Here is a 16,241-nt window from a genome sequence, read left to right on the forward strand (position 1 = left end):
TTTATGGTACAATTATCATGCACCTTCTGTCAAATCCTAGCAATCAATCTTTACTTTAGACACTGAAATGTTGCACAGAAAATCCCAGTGGTGGGGAGCTTTGGGAACTGTAAGTCCAAAGTCACCTTTTCTCTAGCAAGTGTGCTATATTTACTGCACCATATCTCAAATTACTCATTTACTTATATCCCAACTTGCCATTTTATGAAATAAATTTGTCTAATTTGCATTTGTTTCCTGATGATTATTGGCTCTGGCACTAAACGGCATGCGAGTGATGAGACTGGAATAATAAAACTGCCGAGACAGATATAAAGAATAAAAAGAAGCTTTAGCAACAATTCCCCACTTGCTGGAGAAAAACTCCCCAGCTTCACTGCATCTCTTCTGGGCCTCCAAGGTTGAGCGTCATGTCAATACCATAAAACATGTCATTATCAAGCTTCTGAACAACAATCATTAGCAGCTCTAAATGGCTGAAGTGGGAATAATTCTGTCATAATATTATAAATTCAGCAAATTCACAATCATCATTAAGTTCAATGGGGAGTTTCATAACAGGGGAAAAAAACATTTACTGGTCAGAGAGGGGCTCAAATGGTGGAGTACTTTACAGAGAAACAAAACTCGTGGAATCTCACTTTTATCGTACAATCAACAGGAATTTTGACGTATAGTAAACACAAGAAGTATTAATATATCATTCTTTAGTTTAGTTTAGAGATACAGCACGGAAACAGGCCCTTAGGCCCATCGGTCCCAAGCCGTGTCCGCGCTGACCAGCGATCCCCGCACATTAATACTATCCTACACCCACTCAGGACAATTTTTACATTTACCAAGCCAATTAACCTACAAACCTGTACGTCTTTGGAGTGTAGGAGGAAACCGAAGATCTCGGAGAAAACCCATGCAGGTCACGGGGAGAACATACAAACTCCGTACAGACAGCACCTGCAGTCTGGATCGAACCCGGGTGTCTGGCGCTGCATTCGCTGTAAGGCAGCAACTTTACCGCTGCGCCACCGTGCCGCCCCTTCTAATGTATGGTATCTCAGAATTCTCGTGACTGAGCATTTCCTCACCCAAGGTAGAGGGATGTCACTTAAAGGAAAGGCAACATTACATGGATTATATTTGAAGGACATCCAGAAAAACATGAAAGAGAGAAGTAAAGAATTATGCAGTTAGAATTAGAGTATGGGATATGGTAAATAGGAGAAGAGCATTGGCACCAGTATAGACCATTCGGACAGCATGGCCTCTATCTGCTGAAAATTTTAAAGAATTGCTCATTATATTCTATCATCATTCTTTTCCATCTACACAAGGATCAAGATATTTTAAAAACGCTAGCCACTTAATAAATCAGTACATACCATTTGGGTCAAACACAGGCAAATTGGACTAACTTAGATGAGGCATGTTGGTTGTCATGGATGAGTTGTGCCAAAGGGCCTGTTTCCTGCTATTGACTCTGGCTAAACAACTCTAAAATGAATATGGTACAATTGCATGCTAATGGCTTTAGGCCAAGTAAGTGAATTGCATCTGTCCCTGTGGAACATGTAAGTTTGGGACAGACGTTGGTCACACCTCGTTGCATACATAGTTCAGTGTGTGTGCCATGCCCAATTTGTTCAATAAACGGGCTCAATAAATAACAACTCATCAACAGTTTCTCCCAAAAGAATTCAATGACAGTATTAGCAGGTGATTTTTCTCATTTAATTTGTTTGGTAAACCGAAAAATGTCACAGTCTATTTTACATGCATTATTTGAAGAAAGAAGGTCAGTGCAGGATAAAGTGAAATACTGAATTATATGCCTTTTGTTGTAAATTGTTTGTCTTGTGAATTTATTGAATACAGACTCTCCAGCAGTTCATAGAATCTTATAAAGATATTTAAATATTCTTATGCAAATGACATGTCTTTCACTACCACCGCTGTTTTAACAAACAGTCCTTCTGTTGCATAATTAAAGTTAAATTATTAATGAGAATTTGGTGAATGATATAAACCTTCACAGTAATGAATTCAAGGGTGGGAGATGAAGTTATTTTTATTTCTCCATGGTTGATGAATTTATGTCAGTTGACCTTATTATCAGCACATCACGTTGTAACCACGAGATTAAACAATGCCATATTATGATTTTAAACTATGCTTCACTATACTGCAGACTTTTATCTGTGCTACAATATCATTTAGGCTCTAATTTGGATCAAATTATATCCAAAAATTTAAAATGCACTTTGTTGGCCTAGAAATTGTTTTATGCAAAGTACTTTACAAAGTGCAATCTGGGATTCTCTGCATACTCTAGGAAGTGTGCAATTTCCTTCTTGGTCCTGTGTGTGTCAAGATAAGGGCAAGACTGAGCAGGCACTAGTCTGTGAATGACCTATTAAGGTCATAAGCATTATTTCCCCAGAATTTCCACAAATCCTTCGCTTAAGTTATGGCATTCAACCAGTAAGGGGTCTCAACAAAAATGGAATTCCAAAACCTTTTGGGACCAATAATAAATATCTTCAGGTAGGACACAAAGAGGAACAACACAATATTCATCTTCAATGACCAGAAAATGTATGATGACTCACAGCTCAAGAAATAGATATCCCTATTTCCAATGCCAACATGTAATGTGCATTTAATTTTTTTTAAACCTACATGAACTCATTTCAAGAGGTTTCAACTCATTAAGGCCAATTTTCATTCACTCCTTACAGCATTATTGGTGTTTTAGAGGTGATGGGTGACCTACAGATCTGGATAATGCTGGTTTCTCAAACGTTGGCTTGGGCTGCCGGGAAATGCTACTTGTTCCAGAACCAAACCTACTCCTGCATCATCCCCCAACTTATTATTGGGTACATGGAGATCTTATGATGTATAATGGACCTCAGTTTTGAGGTGCCAGTGGGTGGTGAATAGGCTGTGCATACTTTGACAGTTTGTGCATGGTCCCTTTGGAAAGGAGCCAGCAAATGGTTAATTATCTCCTCAGTCAGACACACCTGAGGTAGGAAATCTCTTTTCTTTCCACACTTAGCAAGTTATTGTAGGTCTTGGCTACTTGGGTTGCTTGAATGAAGCTTGGTGCTCAAAGCGACTCAGACTCTTTGGTGTCTCACTCACTATCCATCTGAAGTGAATATGTTCCTATAGTGAGGGTCCTGCTTAATATGTGCACCATTCCACCAGTCTCTTCCAGTTATTTCTGCATTGGCTTTCGGAAAGCAAAAACTGAAGTCCAGCACCATGAAGCACTTGACCTTAAAATTATATTATGCTGTACGGAATATGAGCTTTTAATTAATTAGCTACATGTCATTTGGCTGTAAATTGTTAAGAAAATATATCATAAAACCGACTGCAGAAGGGTCTCGACTCAAAATCTATTCCTTTTCTCCAGAGAAGCTGCCTGACCCGCTGTTATGCAAGCATTTTGTATCTATCTTCAGTGTAAACTAGTATCTGCAGTTCCTTCCTACAAATATGAATGAATGAATGAATGAATGAATGAATGAATGAATAAGTTTATTGGCCAAGTATTTACACATGCAAGGAATGTGCCTTGGTGTTCCGTTCGCAAGTAACAACACAAACATACAGTAAACAATTAAGAAAAAAGCGTAAAACATTAAAATATTAAGAATACACATTATGGTTTAAACATGTGAGTGAAATAAACCAGAGCTAAATGAGACTACATTGTAAAGCAGACATATTGTGGTAACAAGGAACTGCAGATGCTGGTTTACAAAACATAAGACACGAAGGGTTGGAGTAACTCAGCGGGTCAGGCAGCATTTCTAGATAACGTGGATAGGTGACATTTGGGGTCAGTAATCTTCAGGCTGAGTGTAGTGGAGCGGTAGGTGAAAACTAGAAAAGAGAGCAGGAGTCAAAGAGGGGGAGCAGTGTGTGAGGATTTCACAGAAGTCCCATCAGAGAGAGGAGAACTTCTTCAAAGTATGCACAACTTGATGAGATTTCCCAGCGGATCACTCAAAATGTAAAAACAAGGAAATGCAGATGCGGGTTTACAAACAAAATGACACAACATGCTGGAGTAACTCAGCAGGTCAGGCAGCATCCCAGGAGAATGTGGATAGATGGCATTTCGGGTCGGGTCGGGACCCTTCTTCTGACTAGGAGGAGGCAGGGGTGGCGGGGAGAGAAAGCTAGAAGAGAAGCAGAAAGCACATCGTAGTGTTAGTTTAAACCAAAATTAAACGTCCTGTCTGTGCCACCACTTGTTCATCATGTGCACACCTGATTTCTGATTTTGGCTGGGGGACATAACATAAATGCAAACAATATAAAACATTGATTAGACTTCAGATGGAGCACTGTGTTAATTCTGGTGAACACATTACTGGAAAGATGTGATTGCACCAGAGAGGGTGACGAGGAGATTTATTAGTATATTGACAGGCAGGAAAATATATATTGTGAAACAATGTTGTCTAAGCTGACTTTGATTCCAAAGGAACAGAGGAGTCGGAGGAAAGAATTAACGGAAGATATCTTAAGATGAGAGATATGTTACATTCACAGGTCTTAAAGTCCACTGAATAAAGGGATTTCCATCGTTCATGAGGATTGTGATCTTCCTGGACGATACTAATAGGCCATGCCTAAAGTACAGTAGCAAGGTGGAATTCAATGACTAGTAGAAGCAAGTAGGATTGATAATATCGAAGGCCAGTCAAATAAGCACTTGAGAGAAAATGGAATAAATGGATAAATGAGTAAATTAAAAATGAACAAGCGTCAAAAATTAGGTCGAAGATTTATGATTATCAATCAAATGATTAGAAGGGAATTAAGGAATTGTTTCTTTCATCTTAAAACATCGAAACGTATAGCACAGGAACAGACACTTTGACCCAAAACGTCTGTGCCAAATATGATGCCAAGATAAACTAACCTCCTCTGCCCTCACGTGATCCATATCGCTCCATTCCCTGTATATGCATGTGCCTATCTAAAATCTCTTAAACACCGCTATCGTATCTGCCTCCACCAGTACCCTGGCAGTGCATTCGAAGCACCCACCATTCTCTGTGTAAAAGACTTGCCCTGCGTATCTCCTTTGAAGTTTCCCCTCTCGCCTTAAAGGTAAGCCCTCCAGTCTTTGACATTTTCACCATTGGAAAAAAATTCTGACTGTTGACCCTATCAATGCCTCTTATAATTTTATAGACATCTATTAATTCTCCACTCAACCTCCGGCATTCTTGAGAAAACAATCTTAGTCTGTCCAATTTCCCCTGTAGCTAATATCCTTTAATCCAGGCAGCAATCTGGTAAATTTCTTTTGCACCCTCTCCAAAGCCTTCCCATCATCCCTGTAAAGGGGTGACCAGAATTGCACGCGATTTTCCAAATCAAAAGTGTGGAAATGTGGTAGAAGTGGTAGAATCCACTCATTGCATTTAAAATTTGCTCGGGTGAACAATGAACTCTTTGCACTTTACAAGGCCATGAACCTGGAGCTAGGAAGTGTACTAAATTGCTCCTTCCTAAACGGCTGAGATGATGGCAAAAATGTCTTCGTTACTGGCACCAATATTAATTTAAAGTAGGAAAATATCGGAACAACATCTGTGAAGAGTAGTAACTGAGTGAATTTGCCAAGAACATACAGTTGAATTTTCAGGATTGATTCGGGTTTATAATTGCTTTTTGCTCCCACATGTTCCATCAGGTTCGCTCATGATTGTGTTGCTTTTTAACTATTGCGAGCTCAGTCTGCAGATTTCTACTGCAACAAAGGAATGATGGAATTTAGATTGTTTTGTCAGTCTCTGAGCCACCGTTGCTCTGGAGGAAAAAGCTAATGAGGGAACACTTCAGAGTATTGCCTAACTTTTGTAGCAATTAGCAATTGATACCAAAAGTAAGAATTTGTCATCGTAAAATAAATGGGCTAGAAACCTCTTGATGAATGGGGACAGGAAATTTCTGAAGAGTTTGTTCCTTTATAATGTCCCTGTTACTATGGGCAGTTGGCATGACAAATGATTAATGTGTGAACTGGGATATATTGTAAAAACTTCACGCGTAAATATGTGCATGGAAAGCATTTTTTTCTCATGGTTCAGAGAGCGCAAATCCATGGAGGTAATGTGTGGCTTGATTGACATTCCATGCTAAATAAAGATGATGATGTAAAGCATTTCCCACAAGAGTTGTATAGCTTTTTGGAGGACTTTTAGAAAGTGCTAACTGCTCCCTTTTGTTTGTTGCATTTTCTTTTTCACTGTGCTGTCTCTTGCTACTTTCATGCATTCTCCCCCATATTATCATTAATTATGGCATAGATGAATGTTCTTCATTTTCACTTTAATAATAATAATAATAATAATTCATTTATTTTATATAGCGCCTTATCGGATGCTCAAAGCGCTTTACAAAAACAATCAACATAAAAACAAACAGACAAACTATCCTAACGGAAAAGCGGCGAATAAACAACGCCAGCGTCCTCTCACGTCAGGGTCCGGCAGTAGACAACAAAAAGCACAGGACACACAGATACAATTTTTACACAAACAGCCATCACAGTGATTGCTCTAGGCACACCCTCACTGTGATGGAAGGCAAAGTCTTATCTCCTCCTCATTTGTCTCCCTTGGTGCCACGAGGTGATCGAGGCTCCCAACGTTTTGAAGCCCCCACCGGGCGATGGAAAGTCCCAGGGCCGAGCCGAGCAGGCCGATGAAAGTCCTGAGCCCCCACCGGGCGATGGAAAGTCCCAGGGCCGAGCCGAGCAGGCCGATGAAAGTCCTGAGCCCCCACTGGGCGATGGAAAGTCCCAGGGCCGAGCCGAGCAGGCCGATGAAAGTCCTGAACCCCCACCGGGCGTTGGAAAGTGCTGCGGCCGAGCCACGCAGGGTGATGAAGGGCCTGCGAGCGGGTTGATCGAGCCTCGTGATTCGGGGCGGTCGAAGCTGCTACGGCTGGAGCTCCCAAAAACCGGTCGCCAGCCAGGGACCTGCGAACTCCCGATGTTGCGGTCTGCAGGGCCCACGGCCGAAGCCTCCGAGATGGTAAGTCCAGGCCCTGCGACCGGAGTCTTCAAGGTCGATCCCAGCTGGAGGCCGCCGACTCCACGATGTTAGGCCGTAGCGAGAACGGAGATACGACACGGTAAAGGTCGCATCTCCGTTGAGGAAGAGATTAGAAAAAAAATGTTTCCCCCAACCCCCCCACCACCCCCCCACATACACAGAGTTAAAAATAGAACAAAACGTACATTAAACGATGACAATAGACAGAAAACAAAAAAAAGACAGAGAGACTGCCGGTGAGCCGCAGCTGCAGAACACAGCCACGTACTTTAGCCTTTGTGTGTAGTTTTTGAAGTCACAAACGGAAACAATTTTATCGTCATGTCATTTTGTAAAAATATATTTGCTTTATTTATTTGGGTCTGTGATGATACTAAACCTTTCAGTTGGAATTTTAGTGTAGGATCGATTTCTAATTTAGAACATAGGACAATATAGCACAGGCCAATATCGCCCTTTTGCCCACAATGTCAGTGCTGCACACGATGAGAAGATAACCTAATCTCATCTGCCTGCATGTGATCCACATTCTTCCATTTACTGCATATCTTTGTTCTTATCTAAAAGCCTCTTAAACACCACTATCATATGTAATACCATCCCTGGCAACACATTCCAGGCACCCACTACCCTCTGTGTAAAAAATGTGCTCTGCACATCTCCTTTAAACTTTGCCTCTTTCACCTTAAAGCTACGCCCTCTGGTCTTTGCCATTTCCACCCAGGGAAAAAGGTTCTTACTGTCTCTCCTATCTATGCCTCGCAATCTATTTGGATAAGCTTGTCATGTATGACCTGAATTCTTTCGTTTATTTATTGTCACGTGTACCGAGGTACAGTGAAAGGTTTTGTTGCGTGCTGACCAGTCAACCAAAGCAATTAAGTCATTGGGACAAAGATGGTTTCTCATCCACAAGCTATGGGACCCACATAGCAAGGTGTTGCTTTACATGGTCAGTCATGGTGGACACTGCTTATAGATTCACACTCTATAGGTAACGAATAGAGGAATGCGGCTAAAGAGATTTCATTCAAATGGATTGGGTGCACATTTGATTGATCAATGGCCTCTCTCTGTGGTACATTTCTATGATGTTATGAACCCTGTGAGGAATCTCTCAGGGTGAATCTTGCTGCCTCTCCTCAAGTCTGAATCAAGATTTTACCCATTGTTAGGAAAAAGAATGTTAAGCGTATTTTGTAAAGATTTCACTTTAGAAGAGAGTTCACACTCTGTCTGAAGAAAGAATGGGCACCACTCTTCTCCCATGCTACACCCTGTGACAACCCCCACTGACCCACCCAATGGCTGATGAAGAGATAGAGGGAGGAGCTGATTTAAGCCATCAGTATTATTTTTGTAGTGTATGAATTGCTGATTTTTACAGCATTTTCTCTGCTTGTGTATATGATGCTGATGTATGTCCTTGAACCAAAACAAGGACAAGATCAATGGATCTGGAATGAAGGGAAACAATCAGATGGTGCTAATGCAAGAGGTGAAGATTGTATGTTAGGAAGGAACTGCAGATGCTGGTTTATACTGAAGATAGAAACAAAATGCTGGAGTAACTCAGCGGGTCAAGCTGCATCTTTGGAGAAAGGGAATGGGCGATATTTCATTTTGGAACCCTTCTTCAGAACCCTTCATCGACCCGAAACGATTCCTCTTCTCCAGGTGAAGATTGTACACTGCTGATGAATGGGGAATGGAAGACTAACTTAGTGAACCACACCTTAATAAGAGTTTGGGCAGTCGGCTTTGATGGCCATTGCTGCTCCTCCTGCTCTTGTTCATCCCCTTTCTCAGCTTCACACATTGCAAATTGCTATCAAGTCTCATCACTTCAGATTTCCCCTCCAAAGCCTCTAACCTGATATTCCTTCCACCCAGCACTGTCTATTTCTATGTGTAGGAAAGAACTGCAGATGCTGGTTTAAATCGAAGGTATAAACAAAATGCTGGAGTAACTCAGCGGGACAGGCAATATCTCTGGAGAGAACGTGTCAACCCAAAACGTCACCCATTCCTTCTCTCCAGAGATGCTGCCTGTCCCGCTGGGTTACTCCAGCATTTTGTCTCTACTGTATATTTCTATGTCCTATCCAAGATTCACAGGCAGCACTGCTCTAATTGGCCTCTTGCATCTATGTGGTTTTGCCCTGCTGTACCTATATCCTCATATCTCCACTCTGCTTTGTCCAGTACCGTCCAACCTACACCTGGGACACCTTGCATGCTCTCCACCGTTTTAACCACTTCCAATTCCCTGACACCTACCGCCTCACCCTTACGCTGACTATTTAAGTCACTTCTCTCTACTTACTCGACCTTTCTATCTACATCTCAGGAGGCAAATTAATGACTGATATCTAATACTGACCCACTGACTCCAACAGCTACCCAGGCAACAACCCTTCCCGCCCTGACCTTTGTAAGAATGTCAGTCCTTTCTCTCAGTTTCTCTCAGTTTCGGAGGCTTCGGCCACGGGCCATGGGCCCTGTGGACGTCTGGTGCTCGCAGGCCCCTGGGTGGGGGCCGACTTCGGGAGCTCCGGCAGCGGCAGCATCTTCGTCCGCCCCAAACCGTGGGGCTTGGGTCGGCCCGCTGCGGACCTTTCACCGTCCGGCGCGGCATGGAATAGGCCGCGGGATTTTCCACCGCCTGGCGGGGGCTTAAATATCGGGAGCCCTGACCGCCCCGACATGGCAATTTCAACTGCGGGAGAAGACGGCAGGGAAGAGAAAGACATTCTGGCCTTCCATCACAGTGAGGAGGTGACTGGAGGAGACTCACTGTGATGGATGTTTTTTTTTAATGTTGGTTTTTGTGATTGTGAGCTTTTTGCTTTCTTTTTTATTGCCTCTCATTGTTGACTGTGGTTAACGTAATTTCGTCCAAAAACATGTTTTTGGATGACAATAAAGGCTATTCTATTCTATTCTATTTTATTCTATTCTATTCTATTCTATTCTATTCTATTCTATTCTATTCTATTCTATTCTCAACATGAGCTTTCCATTCCTTTGTCAGGAAATGGGGCTTCTCCCCTCTATGGTTGACTAAGAGCTCATCTGCATCTCCTCTACATCTTGCACTTTTGCTCTCACCCCTCCTTCCCCTAGACAGAACAGGGGGTAAATGTCACCTCACCGTCTTTGCATCCAGCACATCATTCTCCAACATTTCTACCAGCGGCAATCTCACCACCAGTCACACCGTTCCCTCCCCCATCCCTTTCTGCTTTCAATAGTGAAGCTTTCTCCATGGCTTCTGGTTCACTTATCCCTCCCCACTCATTGCACCCTCTCCCTCTGGCACTTTCCCCTGTGATCATAGTAGGTGTAACACGTGCCACTATACCCGCACCCTCATCTCCATCCAGGGGCCTAAACGGCCCTTCCAGGTGTGGCAGAGAATCACCTGCAACTCCTCACCACACCCCTTGCCTTTGGTCTCTTGACCTGGCCTCCTCCACATCAGGAAGACCAAAAACAGACGAGGTGAGTGCTTTGCTGAGCACCTGTGCTCTATCCGCTGTGACCACCTGGATCTGGTTGGCAGCTATTTTAACTGCTATTTCCATTCCCACACGGACCTATCTGTCCTTTGATCACCCCCACTGCCAGAGTGAGGCCCTACCCAAACTAAAGGAACTAAACTTCTGTGTAGTCCATAATCCAACGACATAAATATTGAATTCTCCAATTTTAGGTAACCCACACCCTCTGTCCCTTTCTCCTCTCCTACTCTCCTACCTTCTCGGGTCCTCTCACACACACCACACCTCCCACAATACCCCCAGCACCCTATCGCCTTATTTCTTTCCCCCCTTCCTCATCTACTCTATGTGCCATCACCCACAAGATCCTCCCACTGGATCCCCTTCTCCCCCCCCCGCGCTCCCTGTTCTATCTCTTCTCTGATGATCTCATCTGTCACCATCCCTCCTTGTTGAGGTCTGCTCGTCACCTTCCTTTCCTGTCAGACTTGGGAATCTGCAGCCTTTTGTTCTCCACTTAGAACCTCCCAACCTCTCTGGCTATTTCCATCATTCCCTCCCCCACCAGACATACCTGTTAATCAACCTTTCCCCACCTATTGCTAGTTAGCTCTTGCCCCACCCTCCATCTACATCTTTATCATGGCCATTTCCCTTCTGCTCCTCCAGTCTAGATGAAGCGACTTGACCCAAAATCTTGCCTATCCATTTCTTTCCACAGATAGGCGCATTGGTCACATTGGTCTTATAGACAATAGACAATAGACAATAGGTGCAGGAGTAGGCCATTGGTCTTATTGTTTCAGATTAATAACACTTCATCAGAACCGCAGAACACAGACGATGGAGTGACACAGCAGTGCAGCTGGTACAGTTGCTGCCTCACAATGCCAGAGACCTGGGTTCAATCTCGACCTCGGGTGCTGTCTGTGTGGAGTTTGCACATTCTCCCTGTGACCGTATAGGTTTGCTCTGGCTTCCCCCCACATCCCAAAGACGTTCAGGTGTGTAGGTTAATTGGGCTCTGTAAATTGCCCTTGGCGTGTAGGGAATGGATGAGAAAGTGGGATAACATAGGACTAGTGTGAGCAGTCAGCATGGACTCGGTGGGCTGAAGGGCCTGTTTCCATGCTGTATCTCTAAACTAAAAAGATGCTGTCCAATTGCTGAATTCTCCCAGCAGCTTTCCTATTTTTGTTACTGTAATTTTGAGTTTCCAGGGGATGTTAAACGTGCTGTAGAAGTACGTTTTTCTGTGATTCCTATATTTTTGACTGTACTTGATGGTTCCCAGGTGCTGAAAACAGCGGAACTGTCCTAAAGACACAGATGTGGAACCTGCAGCAAATGACTGGGACATTAGGTCCCCTGGGATATTCCAGGCAGTGAAAGTGTTGGTCTCACTGAGCTGTTTTGTTGTCTCGCCAATTTTTCTTATGATATCAATGTCCTCGTCAGCTTGCTATGCTGCTGTGTAGAAATGTTCCAACCAGACTCATTAGCCATGCTGCTCAAGAGGTGGCCTTTAACAGGATTGCCTGCTCTGAATACAGACTGTGAAGAGTCCTGACTGCTAATGAAACTGATACAATTTAGAATGATTAACAGGAATCGAATATGAATCTGCATGCAAGTATGTGCTCAGGCACTTTTCTGCTTTGCTGTCTATCTGGTTGTCTAATGTAAAATCCAATCAGGCCTCGTGAGTCATGCCTGAACTGTGCGTGTGCATGTCAATATTGTTTTGATCATACGTGTATGTTGTTATTTTCATTACAAACTTACCATGTTCATATAAATATGTATTACTTGTTTTCTGGTCTGATTTCTCCTGTAAGCTTACAGAATCATTCACACTGCCCTTGAGATCCATAATAAAAACACACAAAAAATAAATGCTGGAGATAGTAAGAATGTAAGGCAGCATCTGTGGAGAGAGATTTCTTACATCTGCAGTTCTGATGAAGGTTTATTGATCTGAAACAAGAAGACCAATGAGACCAATAAACTTAACATCCGTGGTGGGAAAGTTACTCAAGAGGATTCTAAGGGATAAGATATACATGCAATTGGAAAGGCAAATGTTGATTAGGGATATTCAGCATGGCTTTGTACATGAGAGATAGTGTCTCATGAATTTGAGTGTCTTGAACAAATAATGAAAAACGTTGATGAGACCAGGGCCATAGACATAGTCAATAAGGTCTTCAGTAAGGTCTTTGATAAAGTTCCACGTGGTACTTTGGTCTGGAAGGTTAGATCGCATGGGATCCAGGGAAAGCTAGATAACTGGATTTCAAAATTGGCTTCAGGGTAAGAAACTGATGTGGTTGTGGAAGGTTGTTTTTGGACTGGAGGGCTGTGACCAGTGGTATGCATCAGGGATCAGTGCGGGGCCCATTGCAGTTAGTCATCCATATAAATGATTTGGATGGGTACGTACAAGGCATGATTAATAAGTTTGTAAATAACACAAAAATAGGTGGTATCACAGACAGTGAAGGTGGATATCAAGAATTACAGCAACACCTTGATCAACTGGGTAAATGGGCCGCGGAATGACAAATGGAGTTACTTCAGATAAAAGTGAGATGTTGAATTTTGGAAAGTCAAACCTTCAGGACCTTCAGAGTGAATGGCAGGACCATCAGAGTGAATGGTAAGGCCCTGAGGAGTGTGGTAGATAGAATAATGAAGAAGAGTTTTGGAAAGCATGCCTTCAACAGTCAGGGAACTGAGTGCACAGATTGGGACATTATGTTGCAACTCATAGGTGAGGCCACCCTTGGAGTTCTGTGTTCAATTTTGGTCAACCTGTTATAGGAAGAATGCCATTATGCTGGAAGGTTTACGAGGATGTTGCCAGGGCTTGTGGGCCTAAGCTTTAGGAAGAGGTAGGGCAGCCTAGCTCTTGGAACATAGGAGTCTGAGGGATGATCTTACAGAGATGTATACAATCATGAGGCGAATGCACAGTGTATTTTCTTGGTGGGGAAATCAAGAACTGGAAGGCATAGGTTCAAGTGTGAGGAAAATATATAATATGAACCCTTTCACACAGAGGGTGGTGAATATATGGAATGAGCTGCTGAGGAAGTAGTTGAGGCAGGTACAATAACATTTAAAAAACATTTGGACAGGTGCGTGGATAGGAAAGGTTTAGTGGGATGTTGGCCAGGCACGGGTAAATGGGACTCACATGGGTGGGGCATCCTGGTCAGCATGGACAAATTGGGCCAAAGGGATTGTTTTTATGCTGCCATCACTGTAATCGACGATCACTTAAAGTTGAGTATAATTGTCCTCCTGGTCGGTCCTTTCTGTGGTTCTTGAGATGGCTGAAGAATTTGCTCATGGAGCCATTGACTTTATTGCAGTGTGGGCATGGATGGCCGCTACTGGTGATGGGTTGCAGTTGGGACTTCTTGCTGGCGAGTCTCTCCTTTCATTGCCAATGCTTACTGTCCCTATGGACAATGCCAATGCTGACTGTCCCTAATTATCCCATTCTGTTCCAATGCAAGTAAATCTGATCCCGAAGAGTCCATTGCAATAGCTCTCTTACCATTTACCGGCCTATAATTTCCTGGATATCTCTGCTTCCCTTTTTTAAACAAAGGCACAACATCGGCTACTCTCCCAGTCCTCCTGGACCTCAGCCCCGGCTAGAGAATACATAAAGATATTCAACAAGGCCTTTAAAATCTGGTGAAATAAGGTTTACTCTCAATGATTAAAGATTGGTAATTTTTTTCCTCAGCACAGCTTTCGATTTTTAGCACCTTCTTATCATCTTTCATTGCATCGGGTCTCTTTAGAATTGCCCAAAAGCAAAATTTTGAGGATGTTAGAAGCCTGTGGCAAAAACAAGAAAGACAGGAAATGCTCAGATGGTGAGGCAGAATTGACTTCACATGCTGACTCTATTTCCCTTTCCACAGAAGTTGTCTGACTTGTTGAGTGCAGTCAGTTCACATTATTTATTGATTTGCTACCATAGATCTGCCTTCCTGTGAGGTTAGCCTCCAAAAGCTATTTTATTTATTTTTAATAAATGTATCTCTCTGCACTCTGTATACATTCACTATATAAATAGAATGACCAGCTTCCAGGCCAGTTAAATCCAGTTATTTGTTCTTCTAGAAACATAGAAACATAGAAAATAGGTGCAGGAGGAGGCCATTCGGCCCTTCGAGCCAGCACCACCATTCATTGTGATCATGGCTGATCGTCCACAATCAATAACCCGTGCCTGCCCTCTCCCCATATCCCTTGATTCCACTAGCCCCTAGAGCTCTATCTAACTCTCTCTTAAATCCATCCAGTGATTTGGCTTTCACTGCCCTCTGTGGCAGAGAACTCCACAAATTCACAACTCTCTGGGTGAAAAAGTTCCTTCTCACCTCAGTTTTAAATGGCCTCCCCTTTATTCTAAGACTGTGGTCCCTGGTTCTGGTCTTGCCCAACATTGGGAACATTTTTCCTGCATCTAGCTTGTCCAGTCCTTTTATAATTTTATATGTCTCTATAAGATCCCCTCTCATCCTTCTAAACTCCAGTGAATACAAGCCTAGTCTTTTCAATCTTTCCTCATATGACAGTCCCGCCATCCCAGGGATCAATCTCGTGAACCTACGCTGCACTGCCTCAATTACAAGGATGTCCTTCCTCAAATTAGGAGACCAAAACTGTACACAATACTCCAGATGTGGCTTTACCAGGGCCCTATACAACTGCAGAAGAACCTCTTTACTCCTATACTGAGATCCTTACGTTATGAAGGCCAACATGCCATTAGCTTTCTTCACTGCCTATTCTATTGGAGCGATCTCTTTTTTTATACAACTCCATCTTCCAATTTCAAAACTGTTCAGTGTAAGTTTAAATGGAAGTAATTTGCAAAGTAATGTCATTTCCTTTTAGATACTTAAACATTCGAATGTGTTTATTAATGCATGTTCAGAAAATTACAGAATTTATTTATACCTCCTGATGCATCCTCCCTCGACCATCCAGGAACCCTGGCATTCCTTCCAGGTGAGACAGAGATTCATATGCATCTCCTCTAACCACATCTGCTGTTTCTGGTGTTCCCGATGGGGACTCCTGTACATCAGCGAGACTGAGCGTAGGCGCGACGATTGTTCCGCTGAACACTTACGCTCGGTCCACCAAGGCCCACTGGATCTCCTGACTCCTCAGGATTTTAACTCCCCTTCCCATTTCCATACTGATCTTTCCATCATGGGCCTCTTCCATTGCCAGAGTGAGGCCACATGAAAATTGGAGGTATGACACCTCATAGTTTGCTTGGGTAGCTTATAACCCAGCAGTATGAACATTGAATTCTCTAATTTAAGGTAACTCTCCTCCCCCTCATCTTTCCTCTTTGCCCCTCCCCTTTCTCCCCTAAAAGTCAGTTAACCCATTTCACAGTTCGCAATGATACATCCCTCGAGATCACACCATCTCGAGCCAACAATTAGCCTATCAGGGAACATCCCTGCCTGAGGTCGTCTCTTGCCGGTTCTGATTTGTCCTGGACTTTTCCTGATTCTTGCTCTCCCCTCCCCCCTCCCCCATAATCAGTCTGAAGAAGGGTGCTGACCTGAAACGGCATCTAACCATTTTTTCCAGAGATGCTTCCTGA

General features: G+C 43.1%; 1 pseudogene; it reads right to left on the reverse strand.

Moving 5' to 3' along the window:
- Window positions 1-373: 373 nt before the first annotated feature.
- Window positions 374-16,241, reverse strand: part of LOC144592617 (uncharacterized) — a 45,174-nt pseudogene continuing 29,306 nt past the window's right edge.

This window comes from Rhinoraja longicauda, chromosome 1, assembly GCF_053455715.1.
Source record: "Rhinoraja longicauda isolate Sanriku21f chromosome 1, sRhiLon1.1, whole genome shotgun sequence".
Lineage (NCBI taxonomy): Eukaryota > Metazoa > Chordata > Chondrichthyes > Rajiformes > Arhynchobatidae > Rhinoraja > Rhinoraja longicauda.